Source organism: Heliangelus exortis, chromosome 1 (assembly GCF_036169615.1).
Source record: "Heliangelus exortis chromosome 1, bHelExo1.hap1, whole genome shotgun sequence".
Lineage (NCBI taxonomy): Eukaryota > Metazoa > Chordata > Aves > Apodiformes > Trochilidae > Heliangelus > Heliangelus exortis.
The window spans coordinates 197,140,250-197,148,875 of NC_092422.1; the positions used below are offsets into that span (position 1 = coordinate 197,140,250).

At 51.0% G+C, this 8,626-nt stretch overlaps 1 protein-coding gene and 1 long non-coding RNA gene across 5 annotated transcripts in view; one reads left to right on the plus strand and one right to left on the minus strand.

Annotated features, from left to right (window-relative positions):
- Positions 1 to 816, minus strand: part of NRF1 (nuclear respiratory factor 1) — a 99,539-nt gene extending 98,723 nt beyond the window's left edge. For 2 of the 4 annotated variants that reach the window (XM_071734286.1, XM_071734285.1), the window contains exon 1: positions 611 to 793. The gene's annotated coding sequence lies outside the window, so the exon portion shown is untranslated. Of the gene's footprint in view, positions 1 to 610 lie in introns of all 4 variants that reach the window. The other 2 variants (XM_071734287.1, XM_071734288.1) reach the window with 2 other exon arrangements.
- On the plus strand, positions 382 to 6,547 carry LOC139791717 (uncharacterized). Its single transcript, XR_011724000.1, has 3 exons — positions 382 to 597; positions 2,881 to 3,128; positions 5,751 to 6,547. It is a non-coding gene; the product is annotated as an uncharacterized lncRNA (long non-coding RNA).
- Positions 6,548 to 8,626: the final 2,079 nt, after the last annotated feature.

An 8,626-nucleotide genomic window follows, 5' to 3' on the forward strand; every position in this document is an offset into this window, starting at 1 on the left:
AATAAAAATAAAATAAAAAAAGGACGGGGTGTGTGGGGGGGGGAAGGAGTAAAAGAAAACCGAAGGGGGAAAGGAAGGAGGCAAAGAAAACCCCGCAAATGGCTGCGGCCGAGACCCAACTTCCCTCCCCGGAGCGGCCCGGGCTGACAGCGGGCCCGGAGCGCAACCTCCTCCCGCGACACCCAGCGCGGCCCAAGGCCCCTTCCTTCCCCTCCCCTTCCCTTCCCTCCCTTCCCCGCTCTCCCTGTCCCCGGGGGGAGGCCGCTGGGTTCCCTCTGGGTTCCCGCTGGGTCCCCCCAGCTTCCCCACGGGTTCCCCCCAGGTTCCCCCCGGGCCGCCGCCGGGTGAGGCCCCCGCCGCCCCGCCAACCACCGCCACCCCCCCCGCCCCCTTCCCTCCCCGCTCCTCCGGCGGCCGCCGGGCGGGAGCGTCCGCGTTCCCCACAGCGCCGGGGCCTAGCGCGGCCTGTTCGACCCCGCGTCGCCGCCGAGGGGAGGGGAAGCGCGGAGCTCCGGAGCCGGGGGTGCCTGAGCGGCCGGCGGGGGCCCCCGCGTTGCTGCGGCTGCGCCGGGGCTGGAGGAGTTGGGAGATTGCGCGGTAGGACACTCACCTCAGAGCGGCTGCGCTGCGGCGGACCTGCGCCGTGGAAGCCTCTGCCGGGCGGCGGCCGGGGAGGGGGAACCGAGAGGGGGGATTCGGCGCGGCTCAGCCTGAGCCGCCGCAATGGCGAGCGGGAGAGGCGGGGACCGGCGGCGGCAGCGGCGGCAGCGGGAGGAGGAGGAGGCCGGGGGGGGGGAGAGGGAGAGAGGGGGGAGGAGGAGGAGGAGAGGGAGGAGGAGGAGGAGGAGGACGTATGGCGTCATACCCCGGCGCCACCGCCATGATGAGGAGGGCGAAGGGCCGCGGCGGGGCCATGAGCGGGAGGTCGGGAGCGGGGGGAAAGGCGGAGGCGGCGGGGAGCGGGCGGCCGCCCCTCCCGGTGCGGTGCTGGGGAGGTCTGAGGGCCGCCGGTTCCCCCCCTGGGGTCCCCTCAGCACCTTCCCCGGCGGCCGTGAGGGAGGGACTGAGGGGGCGGCCGCCATCTTGGGGAGGTCGCGGCCATTCTCGGGCAAGAGGTGTGAAGGGGATTCGGGCGGGAAAGCCCTGAGGGGACGGCAGCCCCGGGGGGACCTGGGGGCTCAGCGGGCTGCGAGCCCCATCGCCGTTTGGTTTTGATTTGTTTGAGGTTTTTTTTTTTCCCCTATAGAAAAATAGTTTAAAACCATCCCTGCCTGCTGGGCACACGGCTTTCCCGCCTGTGCACCGCCCTGGTGGTTTGGGGAGTGGAGAAACCATCTTGAGCTAATCTAGGTTATAAAAAATAAATAAATAAAAAAGGAGGTAAAAATAACACATCAGGAGGGCACGGGGGTGTGCGAGAGGCCATCTGTTTAAAGCTATAAATCTTTTGCCTGCTCCCAGGCAGGGCCGCCAGCTCGGAGCAGCTGTGGCTCCTGTGTGGGATCTCCTCCAAAACGCAGCTTGGTCTCACCCCAGGGTGTCCCTTCTGCGAGGAAAAAAATGGTGATGGGACCATTAACAAGCTGACCCCCTGCTTTCTGCCCTGAACATCAACGTGTTCCACAAAGCTGCTCCTTTTGTGACCATCGGGTGGGTACTGAGGAAGCAGCTTCAGGCCCACTGAGGGCCTTCCTGAGGATGTAAGAAGCAAATATCTCAAATTAGGGCTCAGATTGTTGGGATATCCATCCCACCCTAATCTGGAGAGGGGATGTTCACGTTTGAAGGCTGTCCTTGTCCCCAAGCAGCCTGGGTTTTCAGGAGGAACTTGAAGTGTAAAGGAGGAGGGTTGAAAACAACAGAGGGGAAGGGAAATGAGGGGAATAATAAAAATGGGTGTAAATCTGTGCTGTGTAGGAGGGGGTCTTAGGATGTGGCAATGTCTGGTGCACTGAAGCTGTTAAATTTAAGGTGTTTTCCCCACACCTAAAGGGTGACACAGAAAATGCAGTGAGAACAGGTACTAGAAGAGTTAATGTAGAGTTAAGAGCAGTTTGGAAAGCAAAATTTTCCGTATTATTTCTTCATTAAAAATGTTAGGTGTTTATTATGGGCTCTGTGCTAAGGAGCCAGTGGATCAAAAATTCAGCACACTTACGTTTGAGTAATAATAAATTTATTTTTGTTGGTGTAAAATACATGTAATTGTTTTCTTTGACATCAGTCTACCTTCCATGCCTAGCAGAAACCTCTTCCATGGGTATGTCATAGAATCAGAGAATGGTTTGGGTTGAAAGGGACATTAAAGATCATCTAGGTCCAACCCCTTGTCATTGTATTAAAAATAAATTTATTGTTACTATATCCACTACTGGGATTTTACAGGTTCTCTTGGGGCGTGCAGTGCCAATCCCTGGAAAAGAACTGCCAGCTCATAGCACTGCAAATTGACAGTCAGGTTTGTACAGAAAACACAGAAAAACTTTTATCTTGACAGCTGGAATGAACCACAGCCACCAATTTTGATTTCTCTTTACAAATCAAATAAAGCAGGAGTAAGTAGATGATGATTTAGGGCAGGAAGTGATGACCCTACTCTACCCATCTGAAGATGCAAGGAAATGGAAACCAAGTGCCCATTGTCTTCCTCACCTGCATTTTTGGGGATCTTTCCTGCCACAGGGATGCTCTCAGCATGCTGTGAGGAAAACAACAGCTCTGCTTTTCTCTTCAGTGTCATCTTAGCCTCACAGACTCAGTCACTCAGGGTTTTGGGTGCTCTGGATTTCTGTCCTTGGCTTCCTGGAAGTACAGAATCTGGATTAAGGCCAAATAATGGCTTAGATGGGTTTGATGAAATGAATGTTGCTTTTTCTGCAGAGCCATGAAGGTGTTCTTGCTGCTTCAAGAAGACAGGGAGGGCCTTGCCAGTGCAGGCAGACGTGGAGGCAGCTGATGTGGACTCTGACAGGAGAGGAATTCCCTGCTGCTGAGCAGAAGTTTTGGAGCAGAGCCACAAGCACTGAGATCTGGGACTGTGCCACTCAACAGGTACAACCCCCACTGACCCAGAATCTCCTCAGGAAGAAGGTTCACATCTTGGTACATCACAAAGGAGGCAGATTTAGGTGAGCCACCAAGGCAATTTTTTAATGGGATAATGCAGGAAAGAGTTTTCAGACACTCTGGAGTCTCCCCTGTTGGAGATTTTAAGAACAGGTTCGACAAAATATCCACTCAGGAATGTTGCAGGTAGGGTTGCTCCTGCCTCAGGGTGAGGGATGGGTGACGTGGTGACTCGGGGTCCCATCCAGGTGGATTTTTTCAAGGCCACACATTGTCTGTCAGCTTGGCATGGGCAGAGCAGCCCGTGGGCTTGTGAAAACACAGCTCCAGGAGCTGAGAGCTGCTGGGACTGGGGCTACCACATCTCCTTGGGTTTCTTCCCACCACACTCAAAGTGCTCTGAGTTATGTGAAGAGTATACACAGAACTCTAACAGGGAACAGCATGGACATTTCATAGAATCCTAGAGTTGGCTGGGCTGGAAGGGACCTCAGAACTCATCAAGTCCAACCCTTGATCCACTCCCACTGCAGTTCCCAGCCCATGGCACTGAGTGCCACATCCAGGCTCTTTGGAAATATCTCCAGGGATGGAGAATCCACCCCTTCCCTGGGCAGCCCATTCCAATGCCTGATCACCCTCTCCAGAAAGAAATTCTTTCTAATGTCCAACCTAAACCTCCCCTGGCCCAACTTGAGACCTCTTGTGCCCTCTTGTCTTGCTGAGAGTTGCCTGGGAGCAGAGCCCAACCCCCCCCTGGCTCCAACCTCCTTTCAGGGAGTTGGAGAGAGTGATGAGGTCTCCCCTGAGCCTCCTCTTCTCCAGCCTCAACACCCCCAGCTCCCTCAGCCTCTCCTCAGAGGATCTGTGCTGGATCCCTTCCCCAGCCCAGTTGCCTCCTTTGGACCTGCTCCAGCACCTCAATCTCCTTCCCTAATTTGGGATGTACCAGAACTTCTCCCCAGAGAGTTTCCCAGTATGAACAAACTATGAAAACCCAGAACATCAGTTCAAGTCTCCCCAGGCTTACAGAGATCCAGCCTGTGCTGTGTCCCAGACTTATAATCCTACCTGAAAAAGGTTGGGAAAAGACTTAATTGGGAGCACAAACACAGGCATGGCCAGGAGGAGGGCCAGCAGCCTGCCCTGCACACTCATGGGCACACCAGGGGGTTGGGACATGGCATATCCAGCATTCAGAGATGAGGGGGACTGATGATGCACAGTGGGGAAAGAGCTCTGGTGCCTCAAGGGTTTATCTGTCCACATCCTGGCTCTGGGAAGAGACAATCCAGAAGGGATAATGCAAGGACAATGTTATTAACTTGGCAGCTCAGCTGCTGTGAGAGGGAGGTCAGAAGACTGTCCTGGCTCTTCTGGCAGATCCCCTTGTCTTTGGTTGGTGACTTCTGGGACAGAAGGAGAAGACAAGATGAGTAGCAAGAAAGGATTGCCTAGGAAAAGATGCACAGCAAAGCTTAAGGGTGTGTCAGGGTCAATTAGGTGCTTTTTTGTAACATGGGGGGGTTATTACCAGCAGGGTTGTTAAGTTGGGCTTTGGCCAACACTCTCAGACAGGTCTGGCCTGAAAGTGCCACCAGCCTTGGGTGACAGATTTTGCATGTTTTCAAGGTGCCATGATGGGGTCTGTGCCCAAGTAAGAGCCTTGGGTGAGTCTCCAGTGAAGACTTCTCCATGAAGAAGTGGCTGTGGTACAATCAGAAGGTTTGCAAGTGTGAAAAAGTCTTATTTTAGGGACCACAACCAGAGACAAGAGCCTTGGGTGAGTCTCCAGTGAAACCTTCTCCATGAAAAAGTGGCTGTGGTACAATCAGAAGGTTTGCAAGTGTGAAAAAGTCCTATTTTAGGGGCCACAACCAGAGACAAGAGCCTTGGGTGAGTCTCCAGTGAAGACTTCTCCATGAAAAAGTGGCTGTGGTACAATCAGAAGGTTTGCAAGTGTGAAAAAGTCTTACTTTAGGGGCCACAAGCAGAGACAAGAGCCTTGGGTGAGTCTCCAGTGAAACCTTCTCCATGAAAAAGTGGCTCTGTTACAATCAGAAGGTTTGCAAGTGTGAAAAAGTCCTATTTTAGGGGCCACAAGCAGAGACAAGAGCCTTAGATGAGTCTCCAGTGAAACCTTCTCCATGAAAAAGTGGCTGTGGTACAATCAGAAGGTTTGCAAGTGTGAAAAAGTCTTATTTTAGGGGCAAAGCAGAGACAAGAGCCTTGGGTGAGTCTCCAGTGAAGACTTCTCCTCCATGGAAATGTGGCTGTGGTACAATCAGAAGGTTTGCAAGTGTGAAAAAGTCTTATTTTAGGGGCCACAAGCAGACACAAGAGCCTTAGATGAGTCTCCAGTGAAACCTTCTCCATGAAAAAGTGGCTGTGGTACAATCAGAAGGTTTGCAAGTGTGAAAAAGTCTTATTTTAGGGGCCACAAGCAGAGACCAGACTTTGATAAGGGGATTAGATTTGTGCTTATTCAGAACATCTCAGCTGAGCTCAGCCCAACACTTTGCTTCTAGCAGCTCAGGCAGTGTGGGCAGGAGGGGGATTTCTCTTAAAAGTGTTTTGGAGACACAGGGGTAGCTTTAGGACTTCCTGAAAACACTGACTCTTGCTTATTTTATGACAACAGACATGAAAACAAATGAGAGGTTTTTACCTTTCTGCATTCAAAGGGTCTCTGGCATCTGGAGGTGAGGGAGCTGTGGCTGTGGAGCAATTCCTGGCACCAATTCTCTCCAGGGGCTGCTTCCCACAAAATGTTCTCTCTGCCTCAGAGGTAAAACATCTGCTGCCTCTTGGCACTTCTTGGCTGCCTGTGCTGCAAGTGATGGAAGAGGTGGAATCCCAACCACTTGGCATCTTGGATCATTAGGGAAGAAGTGGATGGATCTGTTTTTCTTTCATACAGGGTTTTTATTCTCATTTTAAGATTATAGGAGAGAAAAGGAACTGATTCACCCACTGTGCTGTAAACAAAGTACCCAGAACTGAGCAGTTTGATGGTGCAGACTGATAGGGAAGATCACAGACACAATTGCTTGGCCTTTTCCTTTTAAGATTATATAAAAAAAAAATAATAATAATAATTTAAAAAAAAAAAAGAGAGAATGTGGATGGTGCAATGAGTTTGTCCTAAGTAGCCATGAGCAGGCTCTGTCTGCCACAGCTTCTCCAGGGTCAGATTAGACCAAGCCTGAGTCTGAGGTTTGAGATGATTCCTGGGATGAAAAGCTCTGTTATAGTTTGTCTAATCCCCAAAATCTACACAGATGAAATAATTCTGGGGAGCTGCTACTGGCAGTGGTTCCTGCAGCAGCCCCCAGAGCCTGTCAGGGCTCTGCAAATATCAATTTCTGGTTTCCATCTCAATCTCCTCTCTTCAGTTTAGATCCTACACCTAATTCTCCACCTTTGTGGGAACTCATATTTTCAGCTTATTTTCTCTCTTTCTGCTCAAATATAATTTATATATATATAATTCATATATATATATATATATAATTAAAATATAATGAAGTTCTGCATACACTTATCCTGCTGTTTTACTGCACAAGTATGAAAAGCATCTGAAGTTGTTCAGTCTCACATGGGACAGAGTGAAGAGGCTGAAGGTGTTACCTGGCCTTCAGTACCTCGCCAGGTACTGGGGAAAAGGAGGCATTTTCCATATAATTTTAGTTCTCCAAGCTTCTTATTATTTAACATATTTGTTCTCTTTCCCAGCTTGCCAGTAACTCCATGAAAAAGACACACCCAGAGCTTTTTTCCTCTATTTCCCTCTTATGGAAAGCAGTTAGGCAGTCAGCAGTTAATCCCAAGATTTGTTTTCTTGGACATTAATACATTAATTTAGGGTTTTCCTGCCTATTTTTTAACTTCCACTTTGGATACTCACCTGGCCCAGCAGTGCTCAGGGCAGCTTTGAGCCTCAAAACATTTCTTTGAGGGAAAAGCAGGGAGGGTTAAAGCACAGAGGGGATCTGTGTATGGACTCTGGAGCCCTCAACTCTCTGATCAGCAGGGAGAAAAACTGCATGGTGTGGAGATCCAGAAGATTCTGGGGCTGAGACCCCTGCTTTGGCTTATGATTATCCAACAAAATGGGGTCTGAACGTGCAGCAACACCAGCAATATGTGACATTTCTTGGGAATTTACTTGTGGTTCCTTTCCTGCAGTAACAAGTGAGCAAACGTGGTCTGCATTTCAGGCTTGCCTGCCTCCTGGTTGCTTCCCAGAGCTTGTGATTAATTGTTTCTATTCTGCTGGTACCCAGAGTATTAAAAAGTGAAAGAGGCTGTGCTGGGAAAGTGCCAGTCTCTCATCTCTGTGAAGGAGCAGTTAATAGGAACCACCACAGAGAGAGAAAGGCACCTAAGAGCCCACTTAGGTTGTTATGTGTGACTTTCAGTGCCCACTGCAGCTAAGGACCAAAAGGCAGCAGATTTTACAGCAGAAACACCTCGTGGAGAGACAAAGATGAGACCAAAGATGATAAAAAAGGACTAAGCTGGGAACTTCCATCCCCACATTATAGAATCATAGAATGGGCTGGGTTGGAAGGGACCTCAGAGCTCATCAAGTCCAACCCTTGACCCACTGGTGTGGTTCCCAGCCCATGGCACTGAGTGCCACATCCAGGCTCTTTGGAAATATCTCCAGGGATGGAGAATCCACCCCTTCCCTGGGCAGCCCATTCCAATGGCTGAGCACCCTCTCCAGAAAGAAATTCTTTCTAATATCTAATCTAAATCTCTTCTTCAGAGAGCCTCCTCTTCTCCAGCCTCAACACCCCCAGCTCCCTCAGCCTCTCCTCACAGGACTTGTGCTGGATCCCTTCCCAGCCTCCTTGCTCTTCTCTGGACCTGCTCCAGCACCTCAATCTCCTTCCTGAGCTGAGGGGCCCAGAACTGGACACAGGACTCAAGCTGTGGCCTCCCCAGGGCTGAGATTATGGGACAGATGATCAATCCTTGATTATGGGACAGAGCTGGCAGTGCCCAGTGCTGCTCCAGAGAGCTTGGGAGCCCGGGATGTCACCTCCTGAGCCCAGCTGCCACCTTCCTGATGCAGGCTGGAGCACAGACTTGTGCAAATAGCACCTTGCTGGGCTGCCTTTTGCACAAGTGCCACCTTGCTCTTTGTGAGCCACTTTCTCAGCCCCCTCTGCTTGGCTGGGGGAAATAAATCCTCTGAGCAGTCACTGAGGACTGATAACACTGAGCTGGGTATTTATGACTTGCTTTTCTCCATGACTCAAGGCAATTTCACCTGAAGTGTGTTAGCAGGCAAGGTGGTTTCCCTGGCTGTCAGGACACTTGGCTGTTACTAGAGAGTGAGCAGGGCTGAGTTTACAACTGTGCAGGAGTGATAAGCTCAGGAGGATGGTTCTTCCTCCTCCCCAGGGACCTGCAGAGCTCTGCTCCACTCCCCCCAACATCTGGGACACCACTGAGCTGAAGCCAGCAGGTATTTTTAAGAAGGATGCCCAGAAGGTGCAGGCTGGGTGGTTTCCTTTGAACAGAAAGCTGAGCCAGAGTGAATATCACA